We start from the raw sequence: 23,387 nt of genomic DNA, 5'->3' as shown, positions 1-23,387 counted from the left end.
TGGGCCAAGGTCTCACACTTCTTGGGTGGTCCCCGTCAATGACTGAGCAAGGTGGTGTAGAAGGGCCTGGCCACTTCCCTCCAGCATGGGACTTCCTAGCAGGAGTCTTTGCTCTGGAGCTCCCTGCTAGTGGCATTAGACAGGTCTGCATCAGTCTGACCACCCGCTGCCTGGCCCTGCCTCTTTCCTCCTCCTTTCCCAGTTGTTGCTCCCAGGAACCTGTTGCTCTCCCAGCTCTGTCTCAGTGTTTGTTTCCTGGAGGACCCAAATGGCACATTCCTTATACGCCTTTGTTACTGTTACGTTTTGCTAACCTCTTCAATGATGGTGTTTCAAAGGCTCTGGTGTAGGCCCTTTTCTCTTCTCAGTTTACCCTTTGTCAGTCATTGTTTCATCCTCTTCCATCCTTTCACTCTCCTCATACTAGAGAAAAAAAAACAAATATTTCCCTCAGATTATCTCTCTCCTTAGTCTTTAAGTCTATGCATCTCTGCTGTGCAAATATGTCCTTTTGGATCTCTTGCACGGGCACTTCAAACTTAACACGGGTAAAAAGGAACTGAGCCAGCCCAAACCCTTATCCCCTGGCCCCAAATGTGGTCCTCTTGTACTTTCTGTCGGGGAGTGGTCCCTAACTGTGGGTTCGATCTCTGTGCCAGAAACTTTTGCTCTGTTCTTGATTCCTCTCATTTGCCACTCATAGCAAATGTCCGGACCCCCAGGACCTCTTGTATGACCACTGACTCCATTCTTGCTGGAGCGGCCTTTGTTCTGACCCGAATCACTACAACTGCCTCCTGACTAGTCTTTCTGTCCCTCATCCCATCACATTCGATCCATCCTTGAAGGTGTTGTCCCAGTAATCTTAAAATACAAATCTTCTATCCTTCCCCTGATCATTCTTTTTATAGGTTTCCCTTCACCCCTCAAGATAAATCTTTTTTTTTTTTTTGTATTTTTCTGAAGCTGGAAACGGGGAGAGACAGTCAGACAGGCTCCCGCATGCATCCGACCGGGATCCACCCGGCACGCCCACCAGGGGCGACGCTCTGCCCACCAGGGGGCGATGCTCTGCCCCTCCGGGGGGTCGCTCTGCCACGACCAGAGCCACTCTAGCGCCTGGGGCAGAGGCCAAGGAGCCATCCCCAGCACCCGGGCCATCTTTTGCTCCAATGGAGCCTTGGCTGCGGGAGGGGAAGAGAGAGACAGAGAGGAAGGAGGGGGGGGTGGAGAAGCAAATGGGTGCTTCTCCTATGTGCCCTGGCCGGGAATCGAACCCGGGTCCCCCGCACGCCAGGCCGATGCTCTACCGCTGAGCCAACCGGCCAGGGCCACCTCAAGATAAATCTAACCATCTCAACAATGGTTTGAGAAAGAGGGTCTCAAAGAGCAGTCCCTAAAACACCAGCATCAGTGTCACCTGGGAACTTAATAGAAATGCAGAGTCTCAGACTCCAGCCCAGATCCACCAAATCAGAAGCGTCCAGTAATCTGTTTAACAAGCTCTCCAGGCGATGCACGCTAAAGTGTGAGTATTACTGACATAGGTAGCCACTCACATTTGTAGTTCCCTCATTTGTCCTGCTCAGACATCTCCCTCCCTTCCTGCTCTGATCACAATGAGCAACTGGCCTGCTCAGTAGGGGTCTCCCCCTGTTAAGTCATGATTCCTCTTCAAGAATCAGCGCATGCACCACCTCCTTCAGGAAGCCTTCCCTGACGCTTCTCTAGCTGAGTTAGGTGCCCCTCCTCTGTGTTCTTAGAGTGTTCCATACTCTACTCTATCACTGTCTGTATCTCCCTGTGTTATAATTGCCTTTTTACTAGGCTGCAACTCCCTCTAGACTGTGAGCTTGTTCAGAAGAGAGATTGTCTTTCATCTTTAACTCCCTGGGGCCTGGCTCAATGCCAGGCTGTGCCCAGAGAAGGGACGCAATAATGACGTCCTGATGGGGGAGTATCAAGCCTTTGCCTTTGCTGGGGTTTCTGGCCTACAGTGACATTGTCAGCTTCCTGCAGCAGGTAATTTTGCCTCCTCATCTGCCTCTGAAGATCTACCCTAAAAGTAGTGAGACTAGAGTTTGATCTTATTTTGCTAGTTTCAGTTTAGCCCTGGGGAGCTGGATATGGGTATGTGCTAATTGGATGACGGCATCTGGCCCAATTGGCCTTGTAAATGTGTGTATAGGCAGCGTGCAGAGCACAGTTCAAACAGAATCATCTTGAAAAGGCTTTGATTCTCCTGGCTAAGCAATCTGACCCTGCATTCTTGGGAACTTGGCATAACTTGGCCAGGCCATTATTGGTGAGAGGGATTGGAAATCAGCTCTGCAATGGAGGCTGCTGCTGCTGCCTCTTCTTCCCAGATTGTTCAACCCTGCAAGGCCTTAATTTGTCCATCTTCGCATCGGATATCATTCAGATGCAGAATGAGCACTTTCGGAATGAGCCACTCCCTCAACGGTTCTGATTTGCAAGGAAGGACCGTTAGGCACGGAGCTTGAAATGTATCAAAGCACAGGGGGAGGCTGAGGGCAACACTGGTCTTGTTAGGCAACCTGGGACTCCAAAGATAGAACTGTCTGTGGTGCAAATGCTGATAAAAATACAGAGCACAGAATGGTTACTGCTGGTCTGAAAAGAGGCACTTCTCTCCTCACCCTCCTCCCTTGGCAGTTTTAGCACTTCCAGTCTCAGATACATTAGCAAGAGGAGGTTCTAAGAGACAGACAGGGAAATTCTGAGCTTGATGTAGTAGCTTCATGAATGTTGATCCCTTGTGAGACCAGATACATTACACCTACCCCTGTTAAAGGGACAGTTTTTATTCCCATCAGTCACCCCTTGACCAAATGCATCACTTTAAGGTCCTTTATCTATTTTGGGGAAACAGAAGCCCTTGAGAGAATCCAAGACAATGATGGTTACTCTCCCCTGGAAAGGGAACAGTTCCCCACTTCAAGTGGTTTGTGGAATCCCGGAGGCCTATCCCTTAATCGTAGGAGCCCACGGACTGCTGTTAAGCTGTTAAGGAATCGCTGTTGTTAGTTGCTCTTGGTGTTTTGTACACCAAACTCCCCTCGTCCACTGGCCTTGCTCCTGAAGCCTGGACAGAAATGCACCCTTCTCAGTGCTCACATGGTGGGTAGCCATTGCTGCACAGCCAAGCATAATAGGCAACACGGCCTCAGGCTCTGGAGTCAGGCTGGCCCTGGTTGCTGCCCTGCGTTCCTGTCCTGGCTTCCTCCTTTACTTCCGGTGTGGCCTTGTGGACTGATTGATGAGCCATGCCTAGCCTCAGTTTCCTTTCTGATGAAGTGAACATGGTTATGGGTCTGCCCCTCAGGTTTGTGGGAATGCAATGAGAGTTTGCATGTCAGAGCCATACACAGGGTCTGGCACTGAGAGGGGACTCGGGGGCTGGGCCTTTGATTTTCTGTGTTCCTGCTGCCTGACACAGAGTCTGCACACAGTAGGTATTCAGTACCATTGGTTAAAGAGGAAAAAGAGGCTAAGATAGAGACCTATGAGAGTTGGCTAAATGCAACCAAGAAGGTGGCAGTAAAAGGAGGTGGTCTTGCATTTGGCCTCCCCTTCCTGCTTAGTCCCCTGATGTTCCCTGAAATTAGAGAGCTCAACCTAGGACCTGGAAAGTATAGATTAAATGAAATAATACGAAACACATAGTATGGTGCAGAAGCCCTGGCTCTGGCGTCAGAAATGGCTTCAAATCTGGTTCGACTCTAATCTGACTTTGGGCAAACCTCATCTCTCATAGCCTCAGCTTCCTCACGTGAACTGTGGGATCCCCGATGCCTATTTTATAATATTCTATGCAGATCAGATTAAGTTAAGTACAGTGTGTCCGTAAAGTCATGGTGCACTTTTGACTGGTCACAGGAAAGCAACAAAAGACGATAGAAATGTGAAATCTGCACCAAATAAAAGGAAAACTCTCCCAGTTTCATACCTATTCAGTGCAGTTCAATGTGGGCTCCATTTGTTGCCCTACACACATCCAAACGATAGTGAAGTTCTTGCCCCACACAGGTAAGGACGTCTGGTGTAACAGAGTGAATAATGTCTGTGATTCTCTGTTTTAAGTGATTAATGTCGTGGCGATTCATTATAAACGCACCAATATTCACGTTGCACTTTGGTCACGGATTCAAATTCAGCGAGCCACAGAACACACTGAACTTTCCTCTGTACCATCCACATCTCGACTGGCATGGCCGTGGGCTGCTCCACCGTATACACGGTGTTACATCATCATCTGCGCATGCGCACATGCTGCCACATCATCTTACAGAAACTGGGAGGGTTTTCCTTTTATTTAGTGCAGATTTCACATTTCTATCATCTTTTGTTGCTTTCCTGTGACCGGTGAAAAGTGCACCATGACTTTACGGACACACTGTATATAAAAGGCTTAACATATACAAGGTGCAGAAGAAGTAGAAGCTGCAGTTGTTATTGTAAACAGTGGAAGGCTGAACCAATATCAGTTTTGAAAATTGGTGTTTCATTGTTCATTTTTGGGTTGGGGTCAACATAGTCCTAAACACAGAAGCCCGGAGAGTGCCTGATATTGGACTCTAAGTTGAGACTGCTTGAGTTCCTGACTCTTTCATTTGGGTCAGAAGCGACCGGTGACCTGAGTGACCTTGGGCAAGTCAATTAACCTCTTTGAGCCTCAGTTTCTTTATCTGTGGACTGGAGACAATAATACTACCTATCCCATAGAGTTGCTTTTATTGTGATGGTCATGGAAGTCATGTCTAAATCACATGTAGTACAGTGCCTGGCACACAGCAAGTGCTCAGCAAACGGTAGCTTTACCACTGTTATTGCCTGAGGGAGGGCAAGTGGTGGGTCCACAGCCCAACCCTCCTTTAGCCTGCAGAGCTCACCAGGTTACAAAGCCAACTCTTGGCTTCTCAAGGAATTGTTTTATTCTTTTTTGTTTTCTAGCTGAGTTTGGGCAACATAACGGCAGCTTGTAGGTGGCCTGGGCTCAGCTGGGCCAAGAGCTAGACTGAGGCCCCATAGGTTTTAGGGGCCATATAGATCCTGTACAGTCCTAGTCAGCATGCTGCTTAGAGTTTACTCTGTTGCAGATACTTTGTATGTTTCGCGGACAACTGGCTTCTCCCCTCCCCATTCCCTGAGCCCCTGACAGCTGAGGTTTCCAAGAATAAACCTACCTGCTACTAAGTGGGAGAAGTCCATCCCAGGTTACCCGAGGCAGAGGCCATGTGGACCCAATGCTCTATGCAGCCCAGCACCTCCAGGAGAGGCCCCAGGCCCAGGGAGGCTGCTGAGCTTAGTTCATATTCATCATCACTTGGAGCTGCACCTTTTCTCCAGGCTGTGCAGGGATGTGCATCACCATGGAAACGCTAGAGGTGAAATCACTCAAGTGTTGGCAAGTGAGTTTCTCTCTGGAGCTTGGAAAAATGGAGAGCAGGCTCATCGTGTCACAGAAAGGAAAGATGCCCTTAAAACAACCTGAACACTCTCAATTCCATCTGGGGACTTTCCCTTTAAATAAAAGCTGAACAATAAATGAAAGAGAAATGTTTTCAGTCTCTGGATTGGCTACCCCAGAGAGTCCACTTGGAATGGACATGCCCATCTTTTGTGGCTTTCCTAATCTGCTACATCTTGTAGAGTGGATAGCACATTCTGTCTAGAAAGAAATGGGTGACATCTCAGAGTTGATACTTTAAATTGATGAAGCTGGAGACCAGAAGTGTGAACCTTGTGCCTGTTGACCATTTCTGGCTCTTTGCCTGATGTTTGGGCCCAAGACATATTTTCTTTTCTTTTCTTTCTTTCTTTTTTTTATTTTAGTAAGAGGAAGGGAGGCAGTGAGACAGACTCCTGCATATACCCCAACCAGGATCCACTCGACATGCCCACTAGGGGGCAATGCTCTGCCTATGTGGGGCTATTGCTCCATTGCTCAGCAACAAAGCCATTTTTTTAGTGCCTGAGGCAGAGGTCACGAGCATTCCTCAGTACCTGAGGCCAACTCATTTTTTTAGTGCCTGAGGCAGAGGCCGTGAGCATTCCTCAGTACCTGAGGCCAACTCTGGCTAGTCAATTGAGCCATGGCTGCAGGAGGGGAAGAGAGAGAGAGAGAGAAAGAGAGAGAGAGAGAGAAAAGAAGAAGAAGAAGAAGAAGAAGAAGAAGAAGAAGAAGAAGAAGAAGAAGAAGAGGAAGAGGAAGGAGAAGGAGAAGGAGAAGGAGAAGGAGAAGGAGAAGGAGAAGGAGAAGGAGAAGGAGAAGGAGAAGAAGAAGAAAAGCAGATGGTCACTTCTGTGTGCCCTAAGTGGGAATTGACACTGGGTTATCCACATGCTGGGCTGACCTCTACCATAGAGCTAACTGGCCAGAGCACATGTTTTCTAAATGAGAATTTGACAGGTTCCTGGTCAGAGAATGTGTTTGCCACATGAAGTAGGAGAAAAGAGTTCAAGGCAGCTCTACCTATACCTGCTCACAGACTGCCCTGCCTTCAGACTTTTGAGGGTTGTATGCCAGCTCCTGGGAGTTAATTTGGGCAGTAAGAGGTTATACAATTCTGGTTACTCAGTCTGAGGCAAAGGAAAAGAAACAGTGTATGGGTAGAGTGTGAGTAATTCTGGGGGGTGGCTCAGGGGAGAACTGGGCTGGCTGGGGACTCTGAGCATGTCCATTGCTTGGAGTAGGCCATTGGTGGGAACTGCTTGAATTCTAGCTCAGCTCAGAGTTGCATGGTTCTTTTGGATCTTGCTTTCCTCCACTGGGTAAAAATACCCCTCTTCCTCCATCAAGGGCAGTTATTATTTTATTTTAATTTTAAAATTTTGTTTAGAAAATTAACAGGGTGATATTGATCAATAAGAGTACATAGGTTTCAGATAAACATTACTATAACATTTGAACTGTTGATTTTGTTGTATACCCATCACCCAAAGTCAAATCATTTTCTGTCACCTTATATTTGTCCCTCTTTACAGCCTCCCTCCCATCCCCTACTCCACCCCCTCCCCCATATCCCCTTCCGCCTGGTAACCACTTCACTTTTATCTATGTCCATGAGTCTCAGTTTTATATCCCATCTATGTGTGAAATAATACAGTTCTTAGCTTTTTCTTATTTACTTACTTCACTCAGTATAATGTTCTCAAAGTTTACCCATGTTGTCGAAATGTCACTATGTTATCATTTCTTATGGCTGAGCAGTATTCTATTGTATATTTACCACATCTTCTTTAGCTAATCCTCTAACAACACTTTGGTTGTTTCCATGTCTTGGCCACTGTGAATAATGCTGAGATAAATATGGGTTACATGTGTTTTTACATATCAATGTTTTTGAGGTAGATACCCAGTAGAGGGATTGCTGGGTCATATTGTAGTTCTATTCTTAATTTTTTGAGGAACCACCATACTTTCTTCCATATGGTTGTACTAATTTGCATTTCCACCAACAGTGAATGAGGGTTCCTTTTCTCCACAGCCTCTCCAACACTTGTTATTACCTGTCTTATTGATAATAGCTAATCTGACAAGTGTGAGGTGGTATCTTATTGTAGTTTTAATTTGCATTTCTTGAATAGCTAGTGAAGATGAGCATCTTTTCATATATCTGTTGGCCATTTGTATGTCCTTTTGGGAGAAGCAACTGTTCAGGTGTTCTCCCCATTTTTAAATTGGATTGGTTGCTTGTTTGTTGCTGAGCTTTGTGAGTTCTTTATATACACTGCTCACAAAAATTAGGGGATATTTTATAGCTCCATATTCCTTTTGAAATATCCCCTAATTTTTGTGAGCAGTATATTTTAGATATTAACTCCTTATCAGAGCTGTTGTTTGCAAATATTATCTCCCATTATTTGGCTGCCCATTTGTTTTGTTGTTAGTTTCTTTGCTGAGCAGAAGCTTTTTCGTTTGATATAGTCCCATTCATTTATTTCTGCCTTTACTTTCTTTGCCTTTGGAGTCAAATTCATAAATTGTTCTGCATGGCCAAGGTCCATGAGTTTAGTACTTATGTTTTCTTCTGCATAATTTATTGTTTTTGAGCTTATATTTATGTCTTTGATCCATTTTGAATTAATTTTTGTACAGGGAGGCAAAGTGTAATCAAGTTTTATTCTTTTTCATGTGGCTTTTCAATTTCCCCAGCACCTTTTTATTGAAGAGGGCTTTCTTTTCTCTATTGTGTGTTTTTGGCTCCTTTGTCAAAGATGATTTGCCCATATATAGATGGTTTTTTTTTTTTTAAATAATTTTATTTTTTTAATGGGGTGACATCAATAAATCAGGATACATATATTCAAAGATAACAAGTCCAGGGTATCTTGTCGTTCAATTATGTTGCATACCCATCACCCAAAGTCAGATTGTCCTCTGTCACCTTCTATCTTGTTTTCTTTGTGCCCCTCCCCCTCCCCCTTTCCCTCTTCCATTCCCCCCTCTCCCCCGTAACCACCACACTCTTTTTTTTTTTTCCTTTTTTTAGTTAAATTTAATGCAGTGACATTGATAAATCAGGGTACATATGTTGAGAGAAAATATCTCTAGATTATTTTGACATTTGATTGTGCTGTATACCCCTCCCCCAAAGTTCAATTGTCTTCTGTCATCTTCTATCTGGTGTTCTTTGTGCCCCTCCCCTCCCCTAACCCCTCTCTCCTTCTTCACCCCCTCCCCCCTCCCCCAACCTCCCACCCCTATTGCCATCACATTCTTGTTCATGTCTCTGAGTCTCATTTTTATGTCCCTTCTATGTATGGATTCATCTTAGTTTTTTTGTTTTTTTTTTTGATTTACTTATTTCACTCCGTATAATGTTGTAAAGGTCCATCCATGTTATTGTAAATGATCCGATGTCATCATTTCTTATGGCTGAGTAGTATTCCATAGTATATATGTACCAAAGCTTTTTAATCCACTCGTCCTCTGACGGACACTTGGGCTGTTTCCAGATCTTCGCTATTGTGAACAATGCTGCCACAAATATGCGGGTGCATTTCTCCTTTTCGAGCCGTTCTATGGTGTCCTTGGGGTATATTCCTAAAAGTGGGATAGCTGGGTCAAAAGGCAGTTCGATTTCCAGATTTTTGAGGAATCTCCATACTGTTTTCCACAGTGGCTGCACCAGTCTGCATTCCCACCAGCAGTGCAGGAGGGTTCCCTTTTCTCCACATCCTCGCCAGCACTTATTCTGTGTTGTTTTGTTGATAAGCGCCATTCTGACTGGTGTGAACCACCACACTCTTATCAGTGTCTCTTAGTTTCACTTTTATGTCCCACTTACGTATGGAATAATGCAGTTCCTGGTTTTTTCTGATTTACTTATTTTGCTTCGTATCATGTTATCAAGATCCCACCATTTTGCTGTAAATGTTCCGATGTCATCATTTCTTATGGCTGAGTAGTATTCCATAGTGAATATGTGCCACATCTTCTTTATCCAGTCATCTATTGACGGGCTTTTTGGTTGTTTCCATGTCCTGGCCACTGTGAACAATGCTGCAATAAACATGGGGCTGCATGTGTCTTTACGTATCAATGTTTCTGAGTTTTTGGGGTATATACCCAGTAGAGGTATTGCTGGGTCATAAGGTAGTTCTATTTTCAGTTTTTTGAGGAACCACCATACTTTCTTCCATAATGGTTGTACTACTTTACATTCCCACCAACAGTGTATGAGGGTTCCTTTTTCTCCACAGCCTCTCCAACATTTGCTATTACCTGTCTTGCTAATAATAGCTAATCGAACAGGTGTGAGGTGGTATCTCATTGCCGTTTTGATTTGCATTTCTCTAATAGCTAAAGAAGATGAGCATCTTTTCATATATCTGTTGGCCATTTGTATTTCTTCCTGGGAGAAGTGTCTGTTCATATCCTCTTCCCATTTTTTTATGGGATTGTTTGTTTGTTTGTTGTTGAGTTTTATGAGTTCTTTGTATATTTTGGATATTAGGCCCTTATCTGAGCTGTTGTTTGAAAATATCATTTCCCATTTAGTTGGCTTTCTGTTTATTTTGTTATCAGTTTCTCTTGCTGAGCAAAAACTTCTTAGTCTGATGTAGTCCCATTCATTAATTTTTGCCTTCACTTCTCTTGCCTGTGGAGTCAAATTCATAAAATGCTCTTTAAAACCCAGGTCCATGAGTTGAGTACCTATGTCTTCTTCTATGTACTTAATTGTTTCAGGTCTTATGTTTAGATCTTTGATCCATTTTGAGTTAATTTTTGTACAGGGGGAGAGACTGTAGTCCAGTTTCATTCTTTTGCATGTGGCTTTCCAGTTTTCCCAGCACCATTTATTGAAGAGGCTTTCTTTTCTCCATTGTGTGTTGTTGGCCCCTTTATCAAAAATTATTTGACTATATATATGTGGTTTTATTTCTGGACTTTCTATTCTGTTCCATTGGTCTGAGTGTCTATTTTTCTGCCAATACCATGCTGTTTTGATTGTTGTGGCCCTATAATATAGTTTGAAGTCAGGTATTGTAATGCCCCCAGCTTCATTCTTTTACTTTAGGATTGCTTTGGCTATTCGGGGTTTTTTATAGTTCCATATAAATCTGATGATTTTTTGCTCTATTTCTTTAAAAAACGTCATTGGAAGTTTGATGGGAATTGCATTAAATTTGTATATTGCTTTGGGTAATATAGCCATCTTGATTATATTTATTCTTCCTAGCCAAGAACAAGGTATATCCTTCCATCTCATTATATCTTTTTCGATTTCCCTTAAAAATGGTTTATAGTTTTCATTATATAAGTCCTTTACATTCTTTGTTATGTTTATTCCTAAGTATTTTATTTTTTTTGTTGCAATCGTGAAGGGGATTATTCTTTTGAGTTCGTTCTGAATTGTTTCATTGTTGGCATATAGAAAGGCTATTGACTTCTGTATGTTAATTTTGTATCCTGCGACCTTACTGTATTGACTTATTGTTTCTAGTAGTCTTTTTGTGGATTCTTTGGGGTTTTCGATGTATAGGATCATATCATCTGCAAAAAGTGATACCTTTACTTCTTCTTTTCTGATATGGATGCCTTTTATTTCTTTGTCTTGTCTGATTGCTTTGGCTAGAACCTCTAGTACCACATTAAATAAGAGTGGAGAGAGTGGACAACCCTGTCTTGTTCCTGATTTAAGGGGGAAAGCCTTCAGTTTAGTGCCATTTAATGTGATGTTAGCTGATGGTTTATCATATATGGCCTTTATCATGTTGAGATATTTTCCTTCTATACCCATTTTGTTGAGAGTCTTAAACATAAAATTGTGTTGTATTTTATCGAAAGCCTTTTCTGCGTCTATTGATAAGATCATGTGGTTTTTGTTCTTTGTTTTGTTGATATGGTGTATTACCTTAACCGTTTTACGTATGTTGAACCATCCTTGAGATTTTGGGATGAATCCCACTTGATCATGATGTATTATTTTTTTAATATGTTGTTGTATTCGATTTGCTAGTATTTTGTTTAGTATTTTAGCATCTGTATTCATTAGAGATATTGGTCTGTAGTTTTCTTTTTTTGTGCCATCCTTGCCTGGTTTTGGTATGAGGGTTATGTTGGCCTCATAAAATGTGTTTGGAAGTATTGCTTCTTCTTCAATTTTTTGGAAGACTTTGAGTAGAATAGGAACCAAGTCTTCTTTGAATGTTTGATAAAATTCGCTGGTATAGCCGTCAGGGCCTGGACTTTTATTTTTGGGGAGGTTTTTAATGGTTTTTTCTATTTCTTCTCTATTGATAGGTCTGTTTAGGCTTTCTGCTTCTTCTTGACTCAGTCTAGGAAGGTTGTATTGTTCTAGGAATTTATCCATTTCTTCTAGGTTGTTGAATTTAGTGGCATAAAGTTTTTCATAGTATTCTACAATAATTCTTTGTATATCTACGGTGTCCGTGGTGATTTCTCCTCTTTCATTTTGGATTTTGTTTATATGAGTTCTTTCTCTTTTTTCCTTGGTAAGTCTTGCCAAGGGTTTGTCAATTTTGTTGATCTTTTCAAAGAACCAGCTCCTTGTTCTATTAATTTTTTCTATAGTTTTTCTGTTCTCTAATTCATTTATTTCTGCTCTGATTTTTATTATCTCCTTTCTTCGGCTAGTTTTGGGTTGTCTTTGTTCTTCTTTTTCTAGTTCCTTAAGGTGGGAAGTTAAGTGGTTCACTTGGGCTCTCTCTTGTTTGTTCATATATGCCTGAAGTGATATGAACTTTCCTCCTATCACTGCTTTTGCTGCATCCCATAGATTCTGATATGTCGTATTGTCATTTTCATTAGTCTGTATATATCTTTTGATCTCTGCACTTATTTCTTCTTTGACCCATTCATTTTTTAAAAGTATGTTGTTTAGTTTCCACATTTTTGTGGGATTTTTTCCCTCTTTTTTGCAGTTGAATTCTAGTTTCAAGGCTTTATGATCAGAAAATATGCTTGGTACAATTTCAATTTTTCTGAATTTGCTGATGTTGTTTTTGTGGCCCAACATATGGTCAATTCTTGAGAATGATCCATGTACACTGGAGAAAAATGTATACTCAGTCACTTTGGGATGAAATGTCCTGTAGATGTCTATCATATCCAGGTGCTCTAGTGTTTTGTTTAAGGCCACTACGTCTTTGTTGATTCTCTGTTTGGATGACCGATCTAGAGCCGTCAGCGGTGTATTGAGGTCTCCAAGTATGATTGTATTTTTGTCAGTTTTTGTTTTAAGATCAATAAGTAGCTGTCTTATATATTTTGGTGCTCCTTGGTTTGGTGCATATATATTAAGAATTGTTATGTCTTCTTGATTCAGTGTCCCCTTAGCCATTATGAAATGGCCATTTTTGTCTCTGAGTACTTTTCCTGTCTTGTAGTCAGCATTATCCGATATGAGTATTGCTACACCTGCTTTTTTTTGGATGTTATTTGCTTGGAGTATTGTTTTCCAGCCTTTCACTTTGAATTTGTTTTTATCCTTGTTATTTAGATGAGTTTCCTGTAGGCAGCATACAGTTGGATTTTCTTTTTTAATCCATTCTGCTACTCTGTGCCTTTTTATTGGTGAGTTTAATCTGTTTACATTTAGTGTAATTATTGATACTTGTGAGTTCCCTATTGCCATTTTATATCTTGCTTTCTGTTAGTTTTGTGTCTTGTTTGATTCTTCTTTCATTTTTCTATCTTTTGTTTTTATTTGGTTGTATTCCATACATCTTTCCTCTGTTGCTATCTTTTTTATCTCATGTGCTTCTGTGGTGGTTTTTTCAATGGTGGTTACCTTTGAGTAATGAAAAGGGTCCCTACCCTGTTTATTGTAGCAAACTATTTTGTGAGTACTTTTGCACTCCATCGTCCTTTGCTACTGTTAATCTCCATCTTCTCCCCCTCTTTCTTTTTGTTGTTATCACAGTTTAAATTTGGTTTTATTGTGTTCTTCTTGGAGCTTTTACTTGTGGCTCTGTTTTTTTTTGTTCTTTGTATCTGATTGGAGAACCCCCTTTAGTAATTCCTGGAGTGGGGGTTTTCTGATGATAAATTCCCTCATCTTTTCTGTATCTGTGAATGTTTTTATTTCTCCTTCATATTTGAAGGATAGCTTTGATGGGTATAGTATTCGTGGCTGAAAGTTCCTCTCTTTCAGGACTGTAAATATTGGGGTCCACTCTCTTCTAGCTTGTAGAGTTTCTGCTGAGAAATCTGATGATAATCTAATGGGCCTTCCTTTATATGTTGTATTCTTCTTTTCCCTGGCTGCCTTGAGAATTTTTTCTTTGCTGTTGGTTTGTGTCAATTTCATTATGATATGCCTTGGAGTAGGTTTGTTGGGGTTAAGAAAACTCGGTGTTCTGTTTGCTTCTTGAATTTGAGGCTTTAGTTCTTTCCACAGGCTTGGGAAGTTCTCATCTATTATTTGTTTGAGTATGTTCTCCATTCCATTTTCTCTCTCTTCTCCCTCTGATATACCTATTATTCTTATGTTATTCTTTTTGATGGAGTCAGATAATTTTTGTAGGGCTATCTCATTTTTTTTTAATTTTTGAGTCTCTTTCTTCTTCTCTCTGTTGTGCCTCAAGTTGCTTGTCTTCTATTTCACTAATCCTCTCTTCTATCTGACCTGTTCTATTAGCTAAGCTTGTTACTTCATTTTTCAGCTCATGAATTGAGTTTTTCATCTCTGTTTGATTTGTTTTTATAGTTTCAATTTCTTTGGACATATATTCTTTGTGTTCATTGAGTTGTTTTCTGAGCTCCCTAAATTGCCTTTCTGTGTTTTCTTGTATATCTCGGAGGATTTTTAGGATTTCTATCTTGAATTCTCTGTCATTTAACTCCAAGGTTTCCAATATATTAATTTTTTTTCTCCATAGATTTTTCCTCATCTAGCTGTGTTACCTCTCTTTCTTTTGTATCCATGATATTCGATTTTCTCTTCCTTAATGGCATCTGAGGGTGGTTTTGTTGATAGTATTAATGAGATTTAATAAAGAATAAAAATTAAAAAAAAATAAAAAATCAAAAAGAGTTGTTTTTTTTAAAAAAAATTAATAATGAAATAAAGAAAAATAAAATAAAATAAAAATTTTTTAAAAAAGGAAATTATTCCCCCCCTCCTTTTTTCCTCTCCTCTCCCCTTTTTCTTGAGAAAATCTTGTGGTGAACTGTGAATTATAACGAACAATGCCTGTGATGGAGGGCTTGAATTGGGGAAAAGTAATAAAGAGGCAAAAAAAAAAAAAAAAGAAAAAAAAAGGGGGGTATGGACCCACAAAAAGCAAATAAGGAAAACATTTGGGTCAAGAATAAAATGATTTGCTTTTAGGTGTTGGTTGTCTAAGAGTTATGATGAGAGGAATAAGAGGAAAACAGAAAAATGGGGGGACAAATTAAAAAAATACTATTGTATTTAGTGGAACAAGAACTAGATAAAATGGAGAGCCAGGGATGGGAGCACTGCTAGTGAGTTAAAAAGGTGAAGTAAAAACCCCCCAAAATGTCACAAACATAAGTTTGAGTCCCAGATAAGATAATTTGTTTGTTATTGAGGTTTGAATGAGAGGAGATGTAAAGGAGAAAGGAAGAAACTAATATTGAGGGAGAAAAGAAAGAGAGAGAGAGAAAAAAAGAGGGAACCACTAAAAGAAGAAATAAGAAAGGAGAGAGAGAGAGAGTTAAGGGTTTTGGAGTGCAACCCTCATAGAGAGAAAGGAAGAGGAGAAAAAAGATAATGGGAGATGTAACACTTGTGAGTAGTGTAGTTCAAGGAGAGGAGAGAGTAAGACCAGCAGAGAGTTAATCGGCCAAATTGGAGGTGGAAAAAAAGTATCAAGAATGAAGATAAGAGAAACAAACGAACAAATATAATAAAATGGGATAGGTTATAAAGTCTGCAGATTATTCTTGATTTTGAGAGGTTATCTTCTTGCTTTTTCTTTTCTCTCCCTCTTCCTGGTCGGTGACTCTGTACCCCGGGTTCTGCCCCTTTGGCACGCTCAGGTAGAGGTTTGCAGTTGATAAGTCTCTATGGCAATGTCATGTATTGTGCTTTAGTCTCGTTGGCAGTCGAGGCTCATTAGCATTTATAGGCTCCGACAGTGAGAGAGTCCGTGTTCCTGGAGCCTTTCTCCTAGTCTTTCCTTCCTCAATTAGTAGCCTGATAATCCAGCTATGGGGTTGCTGCTGCCTCTGCCTGGATAGTAAGAGACTCAAAGAGCTGGCAACTCCGCACTCTATTCCCACTCAGCACAGGGCTCTGGGTAAGGCTCAGTCAGTCAGAGCTGCTAGCATAATCAGGTGGGCTTTCCGCCCACTCAAAGACCTCTGGCTCTGCCACTCTGTCCGGTAATACAGGTGGGCACCCACTTCCAGGGCGCTTGGAGGAAACTCTCATTCACTATCTGTGTGTGCAGACCAGGATATCCAGCCAGCAGTCTCACGCTCTGAGTGAAACCCCCAACCGCATGGAAAAGTTGCAGCGTTGGAATTCGCTCTCGCTCCGTCCCTGTGCGCGGCTTTTGCAAGGCGCTGGGGCGGCCGAGATTCCGCTTTTGCCCACACAAAGGCCCCTGACTCTGCCCCTCTGTGCGATAACACGGGCGCACACTGCCGAGGCACTCGGAGGAATCGCTCACTTCCTATCTGCGTGCGCACACCAGGATATGAGGCCGGCCGCGTTTCCCTCTGAGTGAAACCCTCACCAGCACGGAAAATTTCCACCGTTGGAATTAGTTCTCGCTCCCTCCCGTTCGCAGCTTTCCCAGGGCGCTGGGGCTGCCCAGAGATTCTGCTTTCGGCCCACAGAAAGACCTCTGACCCTGCCTCTCTGTGGGGTAACACGGACACCCACTTCCGGGGCTTAGGAAGAAATCTCTCGCCCACTAACTGCGCACCAACCAGGGATCGGGTAAAATGGCCGGTTCGCTTGTCTTTCTTTGTTTGGGTTTGGCGCGAGTGTTAGCTTGTATTGCCCGGCTTGCCACAGGATCAGTTTTTCCTCGGCTAGGATCTCCGTGCCACAGCCTGGTTTGGCCGTTTGTGCCGCGGCCTGGATCTACTCACCCCCTTTGCCCGCCTCAGTTTCTATATTCACAGTTACCAGAGAAAGCTGCCCTGTTTAGGTTAGTGAGGAAGGCGGAGCATTTCTTACTCCCTATTTCCTTCAGGGTTTGGTTATATATTTAGCCAATTTTTCACTCGACCATACCTTCGGGTGTATTGCGAAGCATCTGGAGGCTCCAAGTATAGGTTTTTCTGTTTCTGGTTGAAGATCTTGTTGAGTTTTGGGGGAGATTTATCGGTATCGCTTCCTACTCTGCCATTACTCTGACGTCATCTCCTATATAGGTGGTTTTGTTTCTGGGCTCTCAAGTCTGTTCCATTGGTCTATAGATCTATATTTCTATCAATACCATGCTACTTTAATTATTATGGCTCTGCAGTATAATTTGAAGTCAGGTATTGTAATGTCTCTGGCTTCATTTTTTTTTTTTTCAGGATTGCTTTGGCTATTTGGGTTTCTTTATGCTCTGCTCACAAACCTGGTGATTTTTTGTTTCGTTTCTTTAAAAATGACATTGGAATTTTGATGGGAATTGCATTAAATTTGTATATTCTTTCGAGTAATATGGCCATTTAACTATGTTGATTCTTCCAATCCAAGAACATGGGATATTTTTTTATTTCATTGTGCCTTTTTCAATTTTCTTTAATAATGCTTTGTAGTTTTCAGTATATAGATCCTTTACATTTTATTGTTAAGTTTATTCCTAGTATTTACTTTTTGCAACTGTATAAAAGATTATTTTTTGAGTTCATTCTCCAAAGTTTTATTGTTGGCATATATGAAAGCAATAGATTTCTGTGTATTGATTTTGTATCCTGTGACTTTAATGTATTGGTTTATTGTTTCTTTTTCTTTTTTTTTTTTTTCATTTTTCTGAAGCTGGAAACAGGGAGAGACAGTCAGACAGACTCCCGCATGCGCCCGACCGGGATCTACCCGGCACGCCCACCAGGGGCGACGCTCTGCCCACCAGGGGGCGATGCTCTGCCCATCCTGGGCGTCGCCATGTTGCGACCAGAGCCACTCTAGCGCCTGAGGCAGAGGCCACAGAGCCATCCCCAGCGCCCGGGCCATCTTTGCTCCAATGGAGCCTTGGCTGTGGGAGGGGAAGAGAGAGACAGAGAGGAAAGCGCGGCAGAGGGGTGGAGAAGCAAATGGACGCTTCTCCTGTGTGCCCTGGCTGGGAATCAAACCCGGGTCCTCCACACGCTAGGCCGTGGTTTATTGTTTCTAATAGTCTTTCTGTGAAGTCTTGGGGGTTTTCTATGTACTGGATTATGTCATCTGCAAAAGGTGATGCAGATGACACCTTTACTTCTTCTTTTCTGATCTGAATGCCTTTTATTTCTTTCTCTTGTCTGATTGCTATGGCTAAAACTTCCAGCACTATATTGAATAAGTTACTATTAGATTATGAAGAGAACAATGTTCATATGTGTGAGTCCTTTCTCCTATGAGTGCTTCTACATTCCATCTTTCTTTGCTACTGCAGATCTTTAACCTCTCCCCTTTTATGTTATTGTCGCAGATTATTCTTGTTTTTATGGTGACTTTTTTGGAATTTCACTTGTAGTTTTGATTTTTGTTTCTGGTCAAATAAATCCCTTGAGTATTTCCTGCAGTGGGGTTTTCTGGTGATAAATTTCTTCAGCTTCTGTATGTCTGTAAAAGTCCTTATTTCTCATTCATATTTGAAGGATAACTTTGATGGATATAGTATTCTTGGCTGGTAATTCCTCTCTTTCATAACTTTAAATATTTGGGTCCACTCTCTTCCATCCTGTAGAGTTTCTGCTGAGAAGTCTGATGATAACCTAATGGGCTTTCCTTTATATGTTATGTTCTTCTTTTCCCTAGCTGGCTGAGGATTCTTTTTTGTCACTGATTTTTGACAATTTTGTTACAATGTGCCTTGGAGTAAGTCTGTTTTGTTTGAGGTAACTTGTCATTCTGTTTGCTTCTTGGGCTTGAGGCTCTAACTCTTTCCGTAGGCTTGGGAAATTCTTATCAATTATTTGTTTGCATAGGCTCTCCATTCCTTTCTCCCTCTCTTCTTCTGATATACCCATTATTCTCATATTGCTCTTTCTGATGGAGTCAGACAATTCTTGTAGAGTTCTCTCAGTTTTTTTTTTAAATTTATGAGTTTCGGCCTGTGGTGGCACAGTGGGTAAAAGCGTTGACCTGGAATGCTGAGGTCGCCGGTTCGAAACCCCAGGCTTGCCTGGTCAAGGCACATATGGGAGTTGATGCTTCCTGCTTCTCCCTCTGTTCTTTCTATCTCTTTCCTCTCTCTGTTCTTTCTCTCTCTGTGTCTCCTCTCTCTAAAAAGATGAATAAATAAAATGTAAAAAAAAAAATAAATTGTAAAATCTTAAAAAAAAACTAAAAAAAAAAATAAAAAAAAATAAAAAAAAAATAAATTTATGAGTTTCTCTCCTCTTCTTGCTATAGCATCTCTAGTTACTTGTCCTTAGTGTCACTGATTCTTTTTGCTCTCTGGCTTGTTCTATTAGCTAAACTTGTTACCTCAGTCTTCAATTCATGTGTTGAGTTCTTTATTTCTGTTTTAAAGTTTTAGTCTCCTTGGTAGGTATTTGTTTTTTTTTATTAATTTGTTTTCTGAGCTCATTAAGTTGTCTATTAGTGTCTTCTCACATCTCGTTGATTATTTTCAGAACTTCAAGTTTGAATTCTCTATCATTTAACTTTAAGGTAAAAATAGAAAAAAGAGAAAAGGAAAGAAAAACAGAAAAATAAATTTTGGTTTTGAGAGGTTTTTTCTAGTAGGTGTTGCTGTATTATAACTTTTAGCTCTGTGAAGTTCTTGGGCTGGTCTTCACTAAGATATTGCTGTCACAATGATATGCTGGGGCCTTAGTCACATTGGTGGGTAGAGCATGTTGTGAGGGCTTTATGGCTTCAGCTTTCTGGCTTTACACCTCCAGCAATGGTGATCCCAGGCTTCCAGTGCTACTTCCTATATCTCAAGACCTGGGAACTAGCCATGAAGCACTTCTGTTCTTCAGGGGAAGGAGTGGCTCTAGAAAGCTAGCTGTGGGGTTGTATCTGCCACTCTTTGTACAGCGAAGTGAGAGAGGCAGGATCTGAGAGGCTGGGGGTCTGCATTTTAGTGTTCTCTGTCTTTGCCAAGTGCAGGCTGCAGGCAGATTGTGGAAAGACTGGCTGTGACCCTACACTCCGGCCAATTTGGTTTATCTCTTCCTCTGCCACTCTGTCACTCTGCTCCTCCTAACATAAGAAGACCCAATTACTCCAAGTTTCCTATTCCATACCCCTCTGACAAAATCCAGAGGGCCCACTCTTCCCTCCTCCCTATCATCCAACAGAGAAGAAGATACCTAGTCATTCCAGGTTTGTCTCTTATTTTTTTCCAAAGGCCACCACTAATGCATTTTATCTTTTGTCTCCCTTTTCACCCCATCCCACTTTTAGTCCATTTGGTGCACAGATCTTTCAGGTGCACCTACGAGCTGAGCTGAGCTTCCTTTGCTGCATTATAGTGTTCAATCTGTTGAAATTTCAAGGGTAGTGATCAGAAGTATCTCTCACTCTGCCATTACTCTGACATCCAAGGGAAGTTTTTAGTACATGTGAAAAAGTTTGACTTCATGTGAAAAAGTTTGAATAATGCAGTTTTTCAATAAGTATTTATTGAGTGCTTGTCATGTGTCAGGCACTCTGCTAGGGCATGAGAATACAGCCTTCCTAAGAAAGGAAACCTCATTCACTGCTGTTGGGAATGCAAATTAGTACAACCATTATGGAAGAAAATATAGTGGTTCCTTAAAAAATTAAGAATAGAATTAACATATGACCCAGTAACCCCTCTCCTGGGTATCTACTCCAAAAACTCTGAAAACATTGGTATATAAGGACACATGCACCCCCATGTTCATTGCAGCATTATTCACAGTGGCCAAGACATGGAAACAACCAAAGTGTTCCTTGATAGAGAATTGGATAAAGAAGATGTGATACATATATACAATGAAATACTACTTAGCCATAAGAAATGATGACATAGTGACATTTTGACAATATGGATGGACCTTGAGAACATTATACTGAGTGAAATAAATAAATCAGAAAAAGTTAAGAACTGTATGATTTTATACATAGGTGGGATATAAAACTGAGACTCATGGACATAGATAAAAGTGAAGTGGTTACCAAGGGGAGAGGGATGTAGGGGAGGAGAATGGGGGTAAGAGGATGGGCAGAAGGGTGTAAAGAGGGACAAACATAAAGTGATGGAACATGATTTGGCTTTGGGTGATGGGTATACAACATGATCAACAGTTCAAGTGCTATAGAAATGTTTACCTGAAATCTATGTACTCTTATTGATCAATGTCACCCTGTGAAAGTTAATTTTCTAAAAAAAAAAAAAAAAAAAGAATAGTATGGACCAGGATGACAGAATAAATATATGGTCAGAAATAAAAACTTTTTTATTTTTTAGCTAAAGACTAGTGCATTTGTTCAGCAAATGACTCTATTGTAACAGTTACAACTTCTGTTTTTATCAGGGACTTTGATTACTATGTCAAAAGAAGTTAAGACAAACAGACAGATGCACATACACACGCATGCACACACACACTCACCCATTGGGTTGGCCCTGAAACTAAGATCAGTGTTTCACTTTGCAAAGTGAGAACAGATAGGTCAATTGAAATGAATCTAATCTATTCCATTCAGCGTGACTAAGGTTGCCCTTTAACTTCTGAATGACTTAGTTACTCCATATTAAACTTCAGTCAGGACAATTAGTATAGTCTGTGTCAGAGGTCCTATCATAGGAAGAGCTAAGGTTTGGAGCTGTTGGCATGTAGGGTCAGAGACACCTCTTCTGGTATCTGACTCAGGACTGCCTGTGGCACAACTCCAGGGAGCAACATTTACATAGATTACACTGTGGATGGTGCTTCTGGAGCTGTGCAACTAGACAGTCCTGCTGTAGGGGCCTTTGACTGGTTGTATGTGGATCCAGGTAGGGACTAAATTCTAGGAGGCAGGCAGAAGGAGAAGAGGTGCTACGGGGTATGGATGAGCTGCGGGGTATACCTGAGTGAGCTGGTATAGGTGGGGTGAGAGGTGTGCTGTTGAGATGCAGAATGGCTTTACCAGATGTTAAAGTGACAATCAGAGTCATGGTGAACAGGAGCCAACATGGAGAATGAGCAAAAACTCATGAAGGTAAGACCAATTCTCTGAGAGGCTTTTAGAAAATTACCAAAATAGGCCTGAGGTGCTACCGTTTTTTGTTTGTTTATTTTTTGGTGGGGCTATTGGTCTACAGCCTTGGAGACAAACTTATAAAATGGCCATAGGTATGATATACTGTTTAGTGGGAACCCGGGTCATATGGACATACTGCTTGATATCTAGTTTTCAGGAGGATTTTTTTAGAAAAGGAACACTTGTTTTCTTATTGAGGACCTCAGAGAGGGAATTGCAAAAATGCGAGAGGATCAGGTGCAAACTATACCTTTGCTATGTGATGGCTTCATCTACTCCTAACAGAAGCTGACAAAGGTTCAGCCACACCATTTTTTCTTCTTCCTGGTCATACACCTGAACTACATTTCCCAGCCTCCCTTGCAGTTAACCTCACAATGACTGAGTTTCTTTAAATGGATTGTGAGCTGAAGGAATGTGTACCATTTCCAGTCCTGGCATAAACATCCAAGCACAGACTCCATGATCTTTCCCTTTCTGCTGGCTTGACATAGGTGAGCATGGTGACCTTATAACCCATGTGTTGAAGGTAGTGGAAGCACAGGTGGAGACAGTCTGGGTGCCTACATTACCACTCACAGGAGGCTTGCCTGCCAATTGAGAACACCCATTCAGGGCATTACACAAGTGAGAAATAAGCCTATATCAGGTCTGTATCATCATATATGTTTAGGTTTGTTTGTTGCAACAGTAAGAAGTGCCTTAACTAAAACTCTGTTAGCATGGAGTTTTTTCCCACAGTCAGGTCCCATGGTTCTGAATCAGGCATCTACTCCAGGTTTAAACAGTTGTGGTGAAAGGGTCACATAGAGAAAACCATAGTTATCTCCATTCAAAAAATGGCCTAAAGCTTCTCTCATCAGGGACTTGAGTGGAGCAATTTTTCCTGGAAGAGGACTGTGAGCATGGCAGTTACTTTGACTTACTGTCTAAGGCTGCTAGGGGAAAAAAATGACAACAAAATTGTGTTGTTCTGTTATAACCCAAATCTACCTTCTAGTAATGTCCCCTCTTATTCTCAACCACAACTCCCAAACTTCTCTTTGCCGCAGTGTTTTATTTCACGGTTTTACTCCATCCTGTGCTGTCATGTTTACGGGGGTTCTTTCCTCCAAGCTACTCTTCTATTCTGACTGTTCTTTTTATGACATGGTTCCTAAAACATGGGCTTTGGAGTTACACACACATCATCTCTAATCCAACCATCTTCATACACTGGCCTGTGATCATGAACACATTTTATTTCTGACTTCCAACCTCCTCATCGATAAAATAGAGAGGTAGGCACTTCATAGTATTGTTGTCAGTATTGAATGATATCCTGTGCCAAAAGCATCCAACATTGTGCCTAACAGAGTTGTCTCCCTCTCAGCGGAAGTTGGGATTTCTTTTGTGTTTGATGTTGTAATTTCAGACCTTTCACCATTCTGCTTAGTGGCTCTGAATATATTTGAGATTGATTCAAATATGACCCAATGGCACTTGGGTCTGAACATAGTTCTGCAGCTGGTATCCAACCACAGAGGATATCAGTGCAGAAGACCATCACTTCTTATG

This window comes from Saccopteryx bilineata, chromosome 10 (assembly GCF_036850765.1).
Source record: "Saccopteryx bilineata isolate mSacBil1 chromosome 10, mSacBil1_pri_phased_curated, whole genome shotgun sequence".
Classification (NCBI taxonomy): Eukaryota; Metazoa; Chordata; class Mammalia; order Chiroptera; family Emballonuridae; genus Saccopteryx; species Saccopteryx bilineata.
The sequence above is the reverse complement of the archived record's forward strand: the minus strand, read 5'-3'. Positions refer to the sequence as shown.